This window comes from Macadamia integrifolia, chromosome 2, assembly GCF_013358625.1.
Source record: "Macadamia integrifolia cultivar HAES 741 chromosome 2, SCU_Mint_v3, whole genome shotgun sequence".
NCBI classification, from domain to species: domain Eukaryota; kingdom Viridiplantae; phylum Streptophyta; class Magnoliopsida; order Proteales; family Proteaceae; genus Macadamia; species Macadamia integrifolia.
In genome coordinates this window covers 42,562,118-42,580,752 of record NC_056558.1, presented here as the reverse complement: position 1 = coordinate 42,580,752, position 18,635 = coordinate 42,562,118, and the positions used below count along the sequence as shown (strand labels likewise).

Genomic DNA, 18,635 nt, shown 5'->3' with positions numbered 1-18,635 from the left:
CCCCCCCAACAAAAAAAAGTACCAATGTCCAAGATTTTTAATTTTGGCAGGATTCCCCATTTCGCCCCCTACTGTGACCAAAATATTTCAGTGAAATGGGGGCAAAATTTGGTAAATTTTGTCAAAATGGACAGAAAGGCTCTTCTCTTGCCTTAAACAGTGGAATTTTTGCATGAAACTTCATGGATTGCCTATTTATGCATAAATTCATATGTTTGAATCATTAGATTGGAAAATAAAAAAACCTCAAGTGGCATTTTGGCCTTAGATCTAATGATTCTAGTTTATATTGTAGCCTACTGTATCATTTCCATGTATATAATATATTCTACACATAATTACGCCTGGATAACACAACATTCAAACAAAACAATTGAAATGCATTAGGAATGAAGAACCACAATATTAGCTAGCATTCCACAATTATCAAAATATGAATCCATTTAACATTACAACGGATAAGCTAGCCACTATAGAATATTGATTGTTTGAGGAATAAGCCTGTCCACTACAATCATATTGGGAGGTCTCTGAGAGTCGAGAAGGAAAGTGAGTTTGCTTTGGGGAGGACACTGTTTAACACACAAACATGGTTTAGACTGAAATACACGAGAGATAGAAATAGAGGAAATTAAGTGTGGCAATTATTTTTTGGGTAATTTACAACGCCACCCCCTAGAGAATGCCAGTATTATAGGAACACCGCCTATTTAATACCAAATTGCGTTCAGACCCCCTGCCATCAGTCTCTGTTACAAAATATACCTCAAATGCCGACATCGGCAGCTTGTGTTTTTTTTTTTTTTTTTTTTCCTAAATATCATTTTACCCTTGAAAATTGTGAAGTACAGAAATTACCCTATGTTAGCTGTAGTCCCCAAATCGACTAAACCTAACTCACTCTTAGTTCTAACGGGTCACGACTCACTCAGTGAGTTGGAGAAGAACTTACCTCAGTACCCTCTGATGACGTGCGACTACAAAGTGGCGGCAAATTTAGCTTTCTTACATGTAATATTTATTTTACAACAAAGAATAGATGAATGTAGAGTCTAAGACCATGTTACTTCGATTAAATTAGTGAAAAAGGGAAAGCTGCTATTACAGGTTTTTTAAAAGTGATAAAAGTGAGTAACAGGGAATGAATTGGAAACTGTTTACCATACTCTTTATACCTACAGAACTTTTGTCATTTCTTTCTCTCTATTCTCTATTTCTCCATGGGAAGTTACCAAGTCTTCACTCTTCATTAGAATAAGGAAATAGAAAAGGAATGCGCTACGTTTTCTCACTGTGGCACAATACAACACATTTATAGTTTCTTCAAACTCCCAATCGGTGATCAGACCAACCCTGAATTAGTACCCAATTTGAAAAGGAATGACTAGGATTTCGTATTTGAACAGATTCAGCTTAAGAAATGGCGTCTTGAAAAGTGCCTGAATGAATTCAACTGATGTAGTAGCTAAATAGAGGGGGAAAAAAAAAAGCCGAACCAGGTGGAAAACAGAGAGAAAAAAAAATACCAAACCTTCAGTGATGGAGCTGTTGACAGCGACCTAAGATGGCAACGACGGATGGAGCACTTCTTGTTGGCGACGGAAGGAGCAGTATTCGCTGGCGACGGAAGTAGTAGTACTTAGTGGGGACAGATAGAGCTGAACTCACAGGTATGGAGAGAAAGGGAGAATGAGAGAAGGAGATGAGGAAAGAAGGGGAGAATGAAATGGGAGCAAGGATTAAAGTATCGGTATCGGTCGGTCAAAATTAAGATACGTATCGGAGGGTATCGTATCGTATCGGAGATACGTTAAGATACGCTAAAGATACGCACATAAATGGATAGGAAACACTTTTTTATACACATTTGCATAAAAAAATAGTTAAAAAAAGTTATATATAACATGTATTAGGCATAAACAGTAAATTGAGAGTATCGCACTAAGAATCCAAGGTTTGTAATTGTCCCATAAACGTAAAATCCTTGTTCCCAACCTTGATTTCCACTTTAGTTAGAGAGAAAAATGGTTGGCAGTAAATTTGGAACAAAAACACCTCAAAAAATTATGTTTTTCTAAAAAATTACCCATTTTGGCCATTTTATGACCGTATCGGTACGTATCGGTGTGTATCGGTCGATACATACCGATACGCACCGATACATACCGATACGTACCGATACATACCGAAACGTACATTTCACTTCAATTTTGAATTTTTCATAGAGTATTGGTGCGTATCGGTGGTGTATCGGTGCGTATCGGTGGTGTATCAATGCGTATCGCTGTGTATCGTAGGATACGTATCGATACATAAGGGTTTTAAAATTTTCATGATACGTATTGGTATGTATCGTTCCGATGCCTACCGATACGGATACGTATCGGCCAATACGGCACGATATGCACCGATACTTAAAACCATGAATGGGAGAGTGGTGAGAAAGAGGGGTATTTTTGGGATAATGCAAATGGGTTACATATCAGTCTTTTACCCATAAGGGCTAAAGCGTTATATCATAGCATCACTTAACAGAGACTGACGGCAGGGGGATGTGAATGCAATTTGGTATTAAACATGGGGTGTTCCTATAAAACTGGCATTCTCTTGGGGGTGGCGCTGGAGAGATGGCTATACACATTGATGCTCAAACATCATAGTATCAATTGTGCTAGTGTTACTTCACCCACAAACATAGCTAAGTGCCTTTTAAAAATGATGGACCGAGGTCAAGAAGATAAAGCCTTTTCTCCTCATGTTCGCTGCCAATAATCCTCTTCGTCACCAAATCTTGGAAAAGACAGTGAGACAGGGAAAATGTGACAACAATTTCCATGGCCAGTTTTATAATTTTTTTCACTTTGTAAGTAGTGACATACTTCATTCAGATATGGAAGGGTGCGCTATCCAAGATTTGCACCTGGATTAGCTCATATTCCATGTCCATCCCACTAAGGAGAATCAAAACACACTCCTTCCCAAATGTTTTATAAACCTTTGCCTCATCCTCGGGATTGGACAGCTAGAGATCCTAATAGTGGTAATTCTCTTCCTAGAGGCCAACAATTGTGTTGTGGTACTCAGAGATAGTTCTATCTCCTTTTATTGTGATTTTCTTTTGGAGGAGTTCATAGTTTTGTGGAGGACAAGGACTCGTGAAGTTGACCCCTTGTAGGGGATGTTCCTGTGATGCTTCTTGGACTACTGCTGTAACTTCTTCGTTTACCTACTTTTTACTAGAGAGAGAAAGAGGTCTGAACCACTTGGGGTACCCTTGTTTTTGTTCTTGTTCTTCAATTTGTCTTCATAGCTTCAAGTCTTCACCATTAGTTCTTCTAGTTGATGAGAGAACAAATCTAATTATTCTTCTTACATTATGCAACCTCTGTTGGAGCCCTCCACTTTTCTAGAGTTCTAGGGTTCCAAACCAAGAGGCACAATGGATAGATAAGATGTTGGCCGATTTTCAAACCAGCTATGATACCAAGTTCAAAGTGAAGAGAGAGAGAGAGAGAGAGAGAGAGAGAGAGAGAGAGAGAACATGTAAGATTATATCAATACCCCCACACTTACATGAGATACCTAAAGAGGTAACATGTTTTCGGAAACAAAAACAGATTTTTTGGTGTTTGATAAACCTGGTTTTCGGAATGTTTTTTGTAGACGTAATGCCACTAAAAAACCCAGTAGTATCATCGGATGCCCAAAAGGGAGAGAGGGTTCGGTTGCCTCTTTTTAGGTTTAAATAGTTGATAGTTGAGAGATTTATCGGGCACAATAACCTTTTTTTCTCTCAAATTCATTTCTAGAAACGACGAAACAAGTTGGACTTGTTTCGTCAGAGTCCTTTCTAGAATTGTAAATAGGCATAAATTTTGATTTATGTTTCTAGAAATAGGTGAAATGGAACAACTTTATCGAACGCTTTTTAGACTGTTTCTCCGTTTCTAGGAACAAGAAAATGCAGAAACGGAACGTTGTCAAACGATGCCTTAGTTTAAAACCTCTTGATTCCAAGTTTGATCTCTATAGCTCCAAATGTTAATCCCAACTTTTGTCTCGTCCATCAAAACAATATCATCAACAAAATGCATACACCACAGAACTTTGTCTTGAATGTTCATGGTTTTAATCATCCATGATAAATGCAAACAATTAAGGGCTTAAGATAGATCCTTGATGTAGTCCAACTTATTATGTATTAGAGCTACTCCTAAATTAGCTCTTATTTGTTCATTCTTTATTTGTCTTTTTTAGTTTTACCACTCACTCATCTCAACATCCTCGTTTTAGCTACATTGAGTTTGTTTATATGTTTTTTTTTAATGCCTAACATTCAACTCCATATATTGTTGCCGGCAAAAAAATGTCCGAACTCATTGTCCTACCCCATAGTTCTTACACTAGTCACTACCAAGGTTCTAAAACTCGGGATTGGTCAAGGCGTTTTTATCTGATCTGATATCAATCCGGATCGGCCTAGATCAGACTGTATATGACAGATTTACCACTGTTTTTTTTTACTAAAATCAAAATTTTATTATGTTTTTACCCTTGGACTGTACCATTGTAACAGGATCGGATCGGATCGGTCAAGATTGGGGATTGGTCAAGGCCGATACCAATACGATCTGGCCGATTCTAACTGATCTGATCTGAGTTTTAGAACCATGATCATTACATCATTATACATATCTTAAACTATGTCCAGATATTTGCTTGAAACTTTTTTCTTCTCTAACACTTTCATATTAACCCTTTAGGGATTCTATCATAAGCCTTTCTATGTCAATAAAGACCATATGGGAACCTTTCTTACATTCTCTAAATATTTCCATTAGTCACTTAAGCAAATAAATAACTTTTGTGCTTGATTTTCTTAGCATAAATGCAAATTGGTTATTTGAAATATTAGTTTATCGTCTGAGTCGGGTTTCAATTACTCTCTCCCATAATTTCGTACCATGGGTCATGAGTTTTATTTCTCTACAATTATTACAGCTTTGAGTATCACTTTTATTTTTATAAATTGGAATCAAAATGCTTCTCCCTTCCATTCATTTAGCATATTTCTGATGTGCATAATCTTATTAAACAATGCAGTTAGCGAAGTTATTCCACAAATTCCTAAGCTCTTCCACACCTCTATTACATTATCATCTGGATCTACTATTATAGCTAATTTAATCTTTAAAGCTTCCTTTACTTCAGACCATCTAGTTTACAATATATATTTAAGATTCATGGTTTCTTAATGGTTATTACGACCTATTACTTTGTTGCATATTGGTTGTCCTTGTTGGCAACCTTGGTCACGTGTCAATGATTAGGTGGTTAGAAGTGATGTCGTGGTTGTGTATAATCACTAAGTTATCTTGATAGTGCTCAGAGACTTGTCACACATTGCATGTGTGAAAGTGGAAGTAGTGTGTGGAGGACCATACACTGGTAGCACATTTGAGGGTATTTTCAGAAATCTGGGTGAAAGATTTAAAAAAAGACTTGCATGTAAGTTGTAGATCCTTGAGCTCTGAGTTTATCGCAATTGGAATCACATCGATCGGATATCGGAGTAAAAAGATACATGTTCTTCAGGCCAACGTGTAAGTTGAAAAAGGTAATGTTTTACACATTAGTTGGGTTCAATCTATTTTTGAGATTTATGCATTACATCTGGGTTGAAGGTATAAGCATGAGAAATGTAGTTCTTTGAGTCCTCTATCCGTAGGAAAAAGAATCGGGTCAATCGGAATTCGGATGAGTGAGATATGATCATTTTCGTATGATTGCTCTGAAACAGAGCCAACCCAGTTTTTCATGATGGGTTCAGTTCACATGACTTTGAGTTGAATTTTGAGATATTTTGAAGAAGAATTAGAGGAATTATATTTTTTTTTACAGAAGTTGTAGATAATTGAGGCTACTTTCAGAAGCAACAAGAATCGGTTTATTTGGAGTTATATATAAAAAGTTATAATTACCGCACCGAGGTAAGGTCAATCTGCCAGAGTAGATTCCGGTCTGAACCGGGTGGTTTAACCTACACGATTTTGGGGCTTTTGTTGGACCTTCTTAAGTGGATTTTGGGGATTTCTTTCATTACTTCTTGAAGAACAAAAAGAAGAAAAGCCTTAGAAGAGAAAAGAGGAGAAAAGAGAAGAAACCAAGTGTTTGTGTGATTTCATGCCTAAATCTTGAGAAAAACCTTTGTTTGAAGATTTTTGTGTATTGAATGCTTTAATACCATCACCACCAAGCTTGAGAAGCCATTAAAGCCAACATTGAAGGTTGGAGAGGGATTGGAGTTCATTAAAGGCATAGAAGCTTCTTGTGTGTGATAAAAGAAGGAAAAGGCAAAGAAGAAGGACCACCATCTTCAACTCTTGAAGGTTTTAAGATTCTTCATCAAGTTCATTAAAGACAAAGAAGCTCCTTGTGTGATAGAACAAGAAGATGGAGAAGAGAAAGAAGATCATAAACTATCTTCTTCTCTTGAAGGTTCAAGATTAGCCATCAAAGAGGGAAAGTTGAAGATTCCAGTGTATTTGGGAATCTCAGAGAAGTTCTCCATCCCTTGCTAGTCAAGGGAGGTAATCTTTGCTTCCCAAGTCCTATTTTGTATGACCTAGGTTGTTAAAGTTGCATAATCTAAGGTATTGATTGTAAGAGAAGGGACTTGTACTAATATTTATCATCATATACATTGTAAAGGGGGGGGGATGAAACGCTAACCTGAGTTCTATCTCAGGTTGAAGCAGCTGTCATAGCACCTGGACTATTGTGACAGTCACAAGCTAGTTGAATATTGAGCAAAATACGAAACCCAGAAAGGGTATTGCTCCGTGGAGTAGGTAGTGTGCCGAACCACATATATTTTGTGCCATTTGTGTATGCTTGTATATTGGAGTGCGTGGACTGTGAATGCATGGAGGATGGGTATGTTTGTCTGGTAGATTTGGCCACCAAGTGGTGCAAGGTGGAAAAACATATGATTGTGTGTGTTGAACAGAGTATATGGTAGCTTCAAACGGACATCTCTAGGAAAGATTTTATAGGCACTGTTCACCTCCCCCTCAGTGTCAACTTGGGATTAACATACTTGTATTGTTTACATTTAGTAAGTTGTAGAAATAGCTTTTTCATCTCTCTTTTATCTCATCATTAGTTATTAATACATTATCATTTTCACTATTAATGAATCGAATACGATTGAATTCTCTACTCTTCTTTTCCCTCATTTTAGTTAGTTTATAGATATATTTTTCCTCATCCTTTGTGCCTAATATGGTTGAAACAATTTTTTTGGAAAAGTTTGTTTCAAGAAAATCAAAGATTCAATTAAAAATAAAAATAAAAATTAGTTTTCGTGCACAAGTAATGCCAAGCCTCTAACTACTTGAACTTGTAGATTGGTCTACAATGTAACATTTAAAAAAGTGAACCCAATCAAGTTATAAACAATAACTCAGCATTATCTCAACTAAATGGGGTCGGCTACATGGATCCTATTCTCCAATCAGTTCTATTCAAAGCCATGCAGGATTCCAATCTTATGCTATACGTCCTTCTTGACTACTTCTATGGTTATTTTAGGCTTACATCTAGCTCTTTTAACTCCTTCAATTTGCAATAAATCACTTCTTTGTGCTAGAGGCCTAAAGCATTGAAAGGCCTCCGTTGCACATGTCTATGCCACCTCAGACAAGTTTCTCGCAACTTATCATGAATAGGGGAAATGCGTAGGTTTGCTCTAATTTGCTCATTCTTTATTTTATCATTTCTAGTTTTACCACATCCATCACAACATTCTTATTTTTGCCACATTTAGTCTTTGTTCAAATGTTTTTTTTTTTTAGCCCAACATTCAACTCCATAGGTCATTGCTGGTCGTATAACCTTTATATAAAATTTTCTTTTAGTTTTATGGGATATGTCAACACACAACACTTCGACACATGCCTCCATTTAATCCACCATATTTTAATTCTTTGTATAATATAATCCTCTATTCTCCTTCTTTGTTTATGAGTGAGCCTAGGTATCTAAAGTTATCACATTGAGGTAACTCCCTATTATCAACTTTCACCACCTCTCTCAATCCTATTGTTACTAAAGTTGCACATCATGTACTCTATTTTTGTTATTGGAAACTGACTTCTCACAATTCTTACGCTAGTCTATACATCTTTACTTGAAACATGTTTCTTCGATATAATGATAAAATTATATTGGACCTAATTTATTCAAAAATTTGTTTCAAGATAATCCTTAATGACAGCATAGCAAATCCTTGTTAAACACTTGATTCATGGACATTGGATGTTAGTGTGATTGATTATTTCTATTACACAATTCAAGTAAGGAAACACAAGAAATTTGAAGAAAGGATTTTGGGGATTTACCTTCAGACTTTGAAATTCAGGCAGATGGTGCTTCAAATTCGCTCAAATGTTAAAGATGCTCCAAATTTGAAGACCAAGGCTTGATTGAGCATAAAATGTAGGTATTTTCTGCAAAAAATGGGTTTCAGAGGAAATTTGGAACCGAATATTGGTAGACCAAGGCTTGATTCAGCAGAAATGCTTTGAAATGAATCGAAATTTAGTATTTATGTTTGCTGTTTTTATTGTTTTTCTGAAATGACAAAACAATATACTATTTTGGTCTTTTTGGCAAAACATTTTGCCAATATTTTGTGTACTTTCTATTTCTTCATGCATTTTCATTTTGGTTTCTTGCTAAACCAAAATTTTCTGCCAATTTCGGTTCGAGTGAATTTTTGAACCATGCAATGTCGGACTCAACTTGACATAGGTATGAATGAGGGATATGTGCTGGGTCCTCAAAATCTGCGCTGCTGATTATTATTAGGTGTTTTCTAGGGGAGAAATGTGTACATAATCTGCATATGCACCAAATATAAACTGTAGACTGCTATCAATGTCATCTGATTATACATATCAGATATTTTCTTTAAAATTTTTATTGTTCATAATGCATGTTCATAATTCAGTGCTTTGGTTCCTAAATGTTCTCTCTCTCTCTTAGTATTTTATAGTTTTTGAGGCAGTTTCTATATTATTTACCTGCTTCCTTACCTGGAAATTGCATTTAGTTACGTATACATCCATTTACTCTACCATTTGATAATAGTAGCTGAGTTCCAGATCCTAAGATCTAATGGTCAGACATAGGACATATCTACCTTCTGGACATATGCCTGGACTTGAAATCATGTGTCTTAAATACCGAGATGTGCGGTGGAAGGAAAGGAGAGGAATGGTGGGAGAGATATATTTGGCTTCTCAAATTATTAAAGTAGTAAAATAACATAGTAATTTTATTGTAATTTCATGTTTATTACCCTTTTCTCCGTACTTATACATTAGATTTCTCTCACAACTTTCGGCTTTAATATTTTGTTCTGCAGGAAATTTCTGTTCTTGGCCAAATTAAAACTCTGAATGGTTTATGTCCATGGAGTTGGCTTCCGGAATCAATGTTTGTTCAGAAAGTAAGTTTAATTTCTTCTGCATGTCAGTTGATTGTTGATTATATGGGATTAACTTTGTCTGGCCTTTGAGTGGGAATTGACTCCTCCATCTATTACAAATTTCAGTTGGCTGGTATGCAACCTCTGGTTGCCATGAATTTCAGTTCACTGTTATGCCCTCCCTCTGGTTATTTTGGTGATTTTTTCCGGTACTGTCATTGAAGTCATAAGCTGCAGTTTTCTTCCATTTCGGAAAATATCGCCTCAAGAACATTGGCTTTTAAAGGTATGATAATGATCCTGTTGAGACATATGATGCAGAATTTTGCATTCAATGATGTATCTATGATATACTTTATTCTAGTCTAGTGTTGCTTGATATGATTAGAGCCTATAAAGAGTGTACAAAAACTATGCATCAAAAAGCAAACTGCAACAATTGGATGCATCAATCATGAAGCATGTAATCCTAGCTGGAAGAGAAACAGATCATAAGTACCCTAATAAATACTTTTCATGGCATAGCCCAATCAAATAAATACACAGCAATATCAAAAGAAATCCTGCAGAAAACTGTAGGGACGTGTTGAAAGATTATCCCTTTCCTTCCACTAACCCCACTCTGGAGCATAAGGAGCAGGCCCCACAAGGCCTTTCCTTTTTCGTGAAGAGGAGTATCATAATTTTTTCAGAGACCAGACCATGTTTATTGCAACCCAATATGTATTGAAAATTATGCCTTAATGGATCTATTCATTGCATTTGACAGGCAAATGCAGAATGTTGCTTAGAAGGATTCATTTATATATTTTTCTATAAGCTAGCTAGCTCTAGCAAATTATGTTAAAATTTAGGCGCCGTTTGATAACGTTTCTGCTGTTTCTGTGTCTAGAAATAGCAGAAACGGCTTTTCATGTTTCTGGAAACAAAAACGGATTTTTTGGGGCCCATTTGATAACGTTTCTGCCGTTTCTACTTCAAGAACTGACAGAAACATAAATTTCCTTTTCTAGAAACAAAAACGGAATTGAAGGTGTTTGATAAGTCATGTTTTTGGAAGTCGATAGTAACCAGCGAAAGAATGGCCACGAGTTGTTTCCAGAAACGGCGAAATAAGTAACTTGTTTCGCCTGGGTCGTTTCTTAAACCATAAATAGGTAAAAATTTCAATTTCTATTTCTCAAAACAAGTGAAACGAAACAGTTTTATCAAATGCTTTTTGTTCCATTTCTGCCGTTTCTGTCCAGAAACGGCAGAAATGCATTTCTTGAAACATTATCAAACGAGCCCTGGTGTTTGATAAACTTGTTTCTCGAAACGTTCTTTGCAGACATAATGTCAATAAAAAACCCAATAGTATCATCGGATGCCCAAAAGGGAGAGAGGGTTCGGTTGCCTTTTTTTAGGTTTAAATAGTTGAGTGATTTATCGAGCATAATAGCCTTTTTTTTTTTTTTTCTCTCAAATTCGTTTCTAGAAACGAGTCATTTCTAGAATTGTAAATAGACATAAATTTTGATTTATGTTTCTAGAAACGGGTGAAACGGAACTATTTTATCAAACGCTTCTTAGGCTGTTTCTCTGTTTCTGGGAACAAGAAAACGCAGAAACGAAACGTTGTCAAACGATGCCTTAAGTTTTTGTTGAGAGATTGTTGAGAGGAATAATGACTTGTTTCTAACATGACACTAACCCTCTTTATTTATAATAATGGAGAGAATGTTCTAGAATATTACAAGGATCATTAAACTCTTAAAGAACCTAAGGACCTGTTTGGGTTCTAACAACATCCCTAAAATTGATTAGCCTTGGTTTTGGATCGACAACGAGCACACTTTGCTTCAAAATCAGGTTTTTTTCCATGAAGCTTCCAACGTTTTGCCTTGGTATGATATTTCTTGTTGCGGTGTTCATATTTCACAACCTCCTTAATGGTGTCACCAGTACGAGTTGTCCCCTCAGAAGTAGTAGTTCAACCAGTCTATAGGGCTGATTTTAAAGTAGTGGGAGGATTAAGCATAGAGTTACGACAACGCTCCTCCGTATGAACCAAGGCAAAGGACTATTCCAGAGTAGGGAAGGAAGATCTGCTTAAGTACCTAGACACAAATCTGATTATACTCAACATTCAAACTAGCCAAGGAATCATACACCCTGATTTTATCCACATGCTTAGTATAGGCAGTATTGTCTTCAACTTTGGTAGGGTGATAGTCCGCAAAGTGGTCAAGCTTATACCATAGACTGCAAAGTTCAGCATAGTACTTGGATAGAAAGTCCCTGCTGAGTACTGGTACAAACTTTCTTGCGAAGATCAAATACCTAAGCATCATTCCCTATTTGTCCATAGGTTTCCTTGGTAGCAACCGAGATCTGAGAAGTAGTTTCTAACAGTAAGAATCCTCTAGAAATAGGCTAATGAAAAAGAGTTGATAAAAAAAGATAATGAAAAAGAGTTGATAGAAAAAGACATTACCAGAGACTCAGTATTGATCCATTTGAGGGGTACCCTCTTCAGAGGGTTTATTTGATTTTCCTGTGATGTGTCCAGTGAGACCTCTGCCAGCAATAGTAAGGTAGGTAGATCTGGACTAGATGAGGTAATTAGTTCCCTCCAATTTCATAGAGCTAGCACCAAAAGACATGTATTCATTGTGACCTTGCCCATTAGATCCTAAGATTGCAGGAGTTACTTTAGACATGATAGCACCAAGGAGAAATCGATAATGAATGGGAGAAATACAAAATCTTAAAAAAAAGCTGTCAGAAAGAGCCCAAACTTCGATCGAATTGTCTTGTAACGGTGACGAGACACTTCTCCAAAATATATCTGATTCTAATGAAGAACTAGTGAGATAGGAAAACTAGGGTGTTATCCTAAAACCCTAAATTTGGAAGAAGATGATCACAAACACAACCTTGTTAGATAGGGCCACAGTGATGGCCAATCTTCTCTGTAAGGGTGAAGAGGGTCTCCTCCAAATATCAACTGATTTTGAGGGAGGGAACCCAAAAATCGATGGGGTCAAGGTTTTGGGAGAAAACTACTAATTTTGGGGAATCGCAAGTGAAGATGGCTTCAATTTTGCAAATAGTGATGAGTCCTTCCAATTTGATGTACTTGATCTTCGATAAGTGGAGTTTGTTTTTAAAAGTAGGAAGAATCAAACTCCAAGAAAGGAAGATAAAAGATCGCAGAGAGGGGAAGAACCCTAATCGATTCTTGCAGGGTTTTTGGGTTTAAAACATTGAGGTAATGTGTAGGACAGCAATTAGATTCATATGAATCACCTCATTAGTGCTGCCCTATGAAGAATTAGCTAGACAAAGGAAGGGGAAAGGGTTGAGGATGAGAAGAAGATGGAGGTTGAGAGGATGGAGGCTTGCGATTTTTTTGGAAGAAGAGAAAGAGAAGGCTGAAAACCCTAGATCAGAAAATCAGCTCTGATACCATGTTAACAACATGAGTAGGGTAGAATGCTTGAATGATCTGAGTGATCGCACAAGCCCTTTATTTATAGTAAGCAAAGAGGAGCCAAAATTACAAGTATGCCCCCTTCAGCCTACCCTCATTAAATAGGATTGGTGGAAGTGGAGAAAAGGCCAATGTGCCCTTGCGGCACTTGATCACATATTCTAGCATTTACATGTAAGTTACATACGGGAAATGGAAATACATGATTAACGACACCATGAAATATGAATGCGTAGATCGGGTCATTCTAACTAGCATATAAAAACTAAAAGCATTTTACTTTGCATACAACTACATTGTACACACACACATGCACACACAAAATTAAAAAAATGGGGATAATGGGTTTCACCTTTTTGCTCTAAGTACTCTTTATGTAGATCGCATTTGGTTGTGCAAAATATGTGATTAGTGTTGGAAGTCGATGTTGAGAAAGGGAGAGGAATCGTGGCTTGCTATTTAGTGCAAGTCACGATTCCCCTAGGACCTTATCAAGTTAGAGTTAGTAAGTTAGGCACCATTTGATAACATTTATGCTATTTCTGTGTCTAGAAACAATAGAAATGATTTTCTCTGTTTCTGTTTCTAGACACAGATTTTTTGGTGTTCAATAAATCTGTTACTGGATTCGTTTTTTGTAGCTTTTATATATACTCCCCTACCCTATACTATGCCCTAATATCACTTTTCCCCCACGTACCTTTTTAAATACCACTCCCCTACCTTCTAGTTTGAAGATTCTTTCAATCGTACCCCTTCTGTTAGATAGCCCTGTTAAGTGATGGCCTCATCCTTAATATATGATATTTAATCCATAAATTACCCTTTTATCATACAAAATACCAAGAATGACCTTTAGAGCCCTGAAGGGGATTATCGTTGTGGTCGGACAGTCTGAGACAATCAATCTCTTGTTGAAGCTCACCTTATGGAAACCTCAAAGAAATAAAAAACCCTAGATATCGTCCCCGTGACCTTCTGCAATAGGAAACTTCATGGCTAATAACGTTTTCCATTCTTTCTTCTCTTTGATGGTTGATGCCCTCTCTCTTTTGGGCAACAATGAAATTCTGCCAGTACTCATTTGCGCGCTTGCGAATGCTTATTATTATCATTACTTCTCTATTCACTTTCTAACCGCAGAGCGATTCTGGAAACCTGGAATGCTAAGCTCTCTTAGTATTCCTCAGTCTCTTCCTTTGAACAGTTTCTTTTGCAAATGTTTGGAACTTCGTCGAGATGCGATCAACATGGCGAAATACAGAGAATTTCATTGGCTTTTATTCATCCAAAAAAAAAAAACTGTCAGTAATCGCATAGGGAAAACGTGAATAGCCGCCCGCTTTGGAAAAAAAATGGGTATTTTTAAGTCCTGAAATTGAAGATGAGGAAACTACTAGGATTTTTCTTCTTTTCCAGATTGTTGGGGGTTTTCCATTTGTACTAATTTTTCTGTTGTGAGTCAACGTTCTTGAAGATGGAGATTGGAATTTGGAATTGCTTTCATAAGCACTATATCACTCTCTTTGGATTAAATTAAAATTAAGGTAGTTAATGTCTTGTCTTGTAGATGAGATTTTGTAATTAGAATCGTGGCGGTCTATTGGATTGCTGCCTATTGGGGTGGAGTGGAGTTTCAGCTACAAAAGGGGTAAGTAGAGACCCTTGGTGTGATGATAAGAGAGATGAAAAGAGAGATGAGAAGCGAAGAGGGAGGAGTTTACCCTAAGTTGCAAGTGCAATTTGTCCTGTAATAGATGAGTTGCGAAGAGGGAGGAGAAGACCTTGCAGCACTCTCTCTTCTTCTCTGGGTCAAGAGAGCTTGAAAGCAGGTCTAACCAATGATCAAAGTCCAAATACATAGCAGAGGTATATGTATTAGACACAAGGGTCATAGTGTCTTTTTACATATCATTTTAACACCGTTAGTGACTAATGGGACAATTGAAAGAATCTTCAAAATAGAGGGGAGGGGAGTGGTATTTATGAAAGTACGTGGGTGGAAAGTGATATTGAGGCATAGTACAGGGGAGGGGAGTGTAATTTCCTCTATATATATATATATGTTCCCCCTCAACCCCGAAAGAAAAGTATTTTGATCATCTTACCACTTCCTGAATCCAAAAGACCTTCAAATTCTAGCAATGGTGGAAGCCTTGTGACCTTTATCCTTCAAAATTGGTCCAACAAACTCCAACACCAGCCAACACTTCTACAGGGAGCCATGGAAGACGTCTAGTGGATTCATGGAGAGCTCCAGTCCCTGAAACCTTTCCTCAACAACACAAAAAGAAGGGTGAGAACCAAAAGAGATGAACCGGTGGCTTGATGGGTAGTCTTTGAATCCAAAGATGCTATAGATGAGTTCATGGTCAAGACAGAGTTGCAGAGCCACATTGGCCATGGAAAATTCCTGGGTTCTATGGAAGCCATGAACTTCAATCCCCAGCAACGATTCAATAATCAATTCATGAGGGTCCGGAGAGAATTGGAAGAACTCCACAAAGGAATCGATGGATGTGGATTTGAGGCTTCCACCAGCAAAGCGAAAATTCGGTGTATTCCTTCTCGTTTCCTTGGAGAACCTTCGAACTTTGGAGAGCCGCCAGGCAAGGTAAATGCAAGGTTGGGAGATGCAACTTTTCATCGGGGGCCCATCGAATTTTTGGCACACAAGTTGTTTCAAGAAACGAAAATATGAGTCAGGCTTGTTTCGCCAAACCCGCTTCTAAACACAAAAATAAGCATACATTTCTTATTTCAAGAAAAAGGTGAAACGAAACAGGTTTCCTATTTTGTATTAGTTAGTCTATATATTGAATGAAGGAGGGCAGTCCCAATCTATGGTTGTGATTCCTAAGTTATAGCCATCTCTTGTCTTCTTACTTTTTCTTATTCTTTACAATTCAAATCAAAGATTTAGAAAGAAATTTGACTTTTTTTTTTTTTTGGGCTTTTCAATCCATTGTTTCCCAAGAGAAATAGTTGAAATATGGGAGATGTAGGTCGATATGTGCGAAAATGAGGTTATTTCCAATGAAACAAGTCATTTTATGGCCACTCCTGGTCAAAACAGTCGATTTTTTGGAAATATCGGTCAAAATGAGTCGATACCACTCGAGACCAGTCGAAACCTTGGACCTTTATAACGTACCATATAATTTTGTCTCGAGTTGGCTCGATATGGTTGAAATGGTCGAAATTTTGAACCATGTGTATATATATATATTTCCAAGCTTTGACTGAGGCGTCAGCTTAGGCCTGTCCGTGGGCCTGAAAATCTCCACCCTGGCTTGGGCTCAGGCTTCCCTATGTGAAAGTCGATACTAAGTTTGTCTATTGTTCATGAAAAGTTGATCCTAAGGCACCCACCGATCATGTTCAAGTCCAAGTAATTACTATCAAGCTTTCCAAAGTTTCTATCTTCTGTGGGCCCAGGCTGTACAAGCCTATATTCTTGCTAAGGGAAAGATTCAATATATTACTGATAATCCCCCCAAAATTGATCCTAAGGATCCTACTACTAAAACTGCTTATGGTGATTGGATGCGTGAGAAGTCTGTTGTTAAGGATCCCACACCTTGTTAATTTATAATCAACCGAGTGCAATGCAAAAAAGGAAAATAATAAATAGGAAACTATCCTAATAAGGGAACTTGTAGTAATAGGAAACACAATAGAATCAAATCAAATCTAACACTAAGGCAAGGGTGCAACATCATGGGGCTCAAGGGTGGCTTCTAAGTGATGCCACCGTCCTTCTCATGTGCCATTTGTACCCCACAGTACAAAGGGTCCATTCTATAACACTTAACTAATCCTGTATATGACTTAAATCCCTAATATTTGTCTTATAGAATTTTTTTTTGTTAGAAAAAGGTGGAGAAACGCCTCCACCAAGCTGACTTATAGAATTGACCATTACTAAAGTTAACCCAAAAATATGAAGTCCATTTGTTGGTCAAGTTTGATAGTCTGTTGCTGGCTTTCTTGTTCGTCTGAACTACGTCACCACCCCCTCCCAAAATTTAATGGAATATGGGGGCTCATCTCACCTGTACGACCCCCAGTGTAGGTGGCTTAATGTGCTTGTTCCTCAAGTAGACCTGTTGAGATCTGTCTTTTTGAAACAACTGACGTGTGTAAAAGTTGAATTGGTCTGCAAATTAAGTGACAATTAGATGATTGCATGGTCAGTATGTCCACATTGTTAGGGCTACAAGAAATAACGCCACATAGGAAAGTAACCTGTTTGTGTGGGAACCATTTCCACACTGTTGTCGTAAACCCACTCCCAGAAAATATGAAAGAGGAAACAGAAGGCCATGAATGCCTTCACAAGCTGCTTGCTGGAAGAGTTCTTGAGAACTGGATTTTGCTTTTAGCATTATTCCCTACTGGATGCTGAACAGCATTATACCTTCATGTTAGTGCAATATGGTTGTATCACCATTTTCCATCATAAGAGAAAGGCCTTGGTCATGATCATTTTTTGGAAATGATATTGGTTCAATTTCTGCAGTCCTTGTCCTGGTAGAGGAGTTCTGAAGTTCTATAAATCATTCTTCTATTAGTGATTGTGCTGCTTATATTTCTTTGTTCTTTTTTTTGGGTGGGCCTGTGTTGTGTGTGTGTGTGTGTGTGTGTTGGGGGGGGGGGGGGAGTTTTTTATGTCTTCTAAACACTAACTGGGACAATAATTGCATGCCTTGGCCATTAGAGCAGATGCATGACTAAAGCTGGAATTTCATGAAGCACAAGCCACCAAGCTACCCCTGCTACCCAATCTGCTTCCATTTGCAAAGGACTTTAATGCTGTATGCTCCCAAACTGATTATGTGACATTTTTCTGTTTTCTCACCTTTATGAGATGTCCTTTTTCATCTCACAGTTCACTAATTGGAAAATGAAGTATATGCAGACAACCAAGTGAACAAAGGTACGATGCGGCTTTCATTTGCTTGCATTACAAATGAGATTTTTACTGGATCATTGCAAAGGATATTTACCCCTTAGGGTCATCCACTGAAATGCTGCGAATGTCAGTACTATTCTTGAAGAGCTTGTGATCACCTTACACCCATAAAAGCATTTATCTCAAGTCATTGGATTGAAGAAATTCAGAAATCTGTTTTGTTTGAATAGTTCAAATGCCGTGTCTGAAAACTTGTCACCACCATATCATGATAAAGTATTATCTATCTTTAGTTGTTGAAGACTAGAAGTCAAGACTCCCATTCCCTTTCTTTTTCCCTGGAGGGAAGCTGTTTAAAGCATTTTCTCCTCTACTGTCTTCCGGTTTAAGCTTTGCTTTCTATTTGTCTGCTTTTTACTTGGATTCTGCAGTCTACATTGGCATACAGTATTATTTGTCAGAAAAGAACTACTGTGCAACTAATGGTAGTATGGTACCCTATGTATTTATGAAAACTTTCAGATTTTTTTGAGGGGGAGAGTTTCTGTTCGGGAGTGTGGGCGGGGTTTTTATTTTTTTTATAGGGGATGGGCCAGTCATCCCAGTGGCCTGTGTCTAAGCGTAGGACTTATGCTCCAGGACAAGCCCTTTATTCCTCTCTTTTTTTTTTTTTGGTTAATTTAAATTAAAACTCCTGTGTTGAATTGATTTGCTTGAACATTTAACCAGTCACCACTAATTTAAGACCTTAC

The 18,635-nt window shown here is 37.4% G+C and overlaps 1 protein-coding gene across 6 annotated transcripts in view; it reads left to right on the top strand.

The window, feature by feature from the left end:
* LOC122068520 overlaps nt 1-18,601 on the top strand; it is a 27,953-nt gene extending 9,352 nt beyond the window's left edge. The window contains exons 6-9 of one of the 6 annotated variants that reach the window (XM_042632418.1): nt 9,431-9,514; nt 9,620-9,779; nt 17,694-17,785; nt 17,890-18,601. The gene's annotated coding sequence lies outside the window, so the exon portion shown is untranslated. Of the gene's footprint in view, nt 1-9,430; nt 9,515-9,619; nt 9,780-17,688 lie in introns of all 6 variants that reach the window. The other 5 variants (XM_042632421.1, XM_042632424.1, XM_042632427.1 and 2 more) reach the window with 5 other exon arrangements.
* Nucleotides 18,602-18,635: the final 34 nt, after the last annotated feature.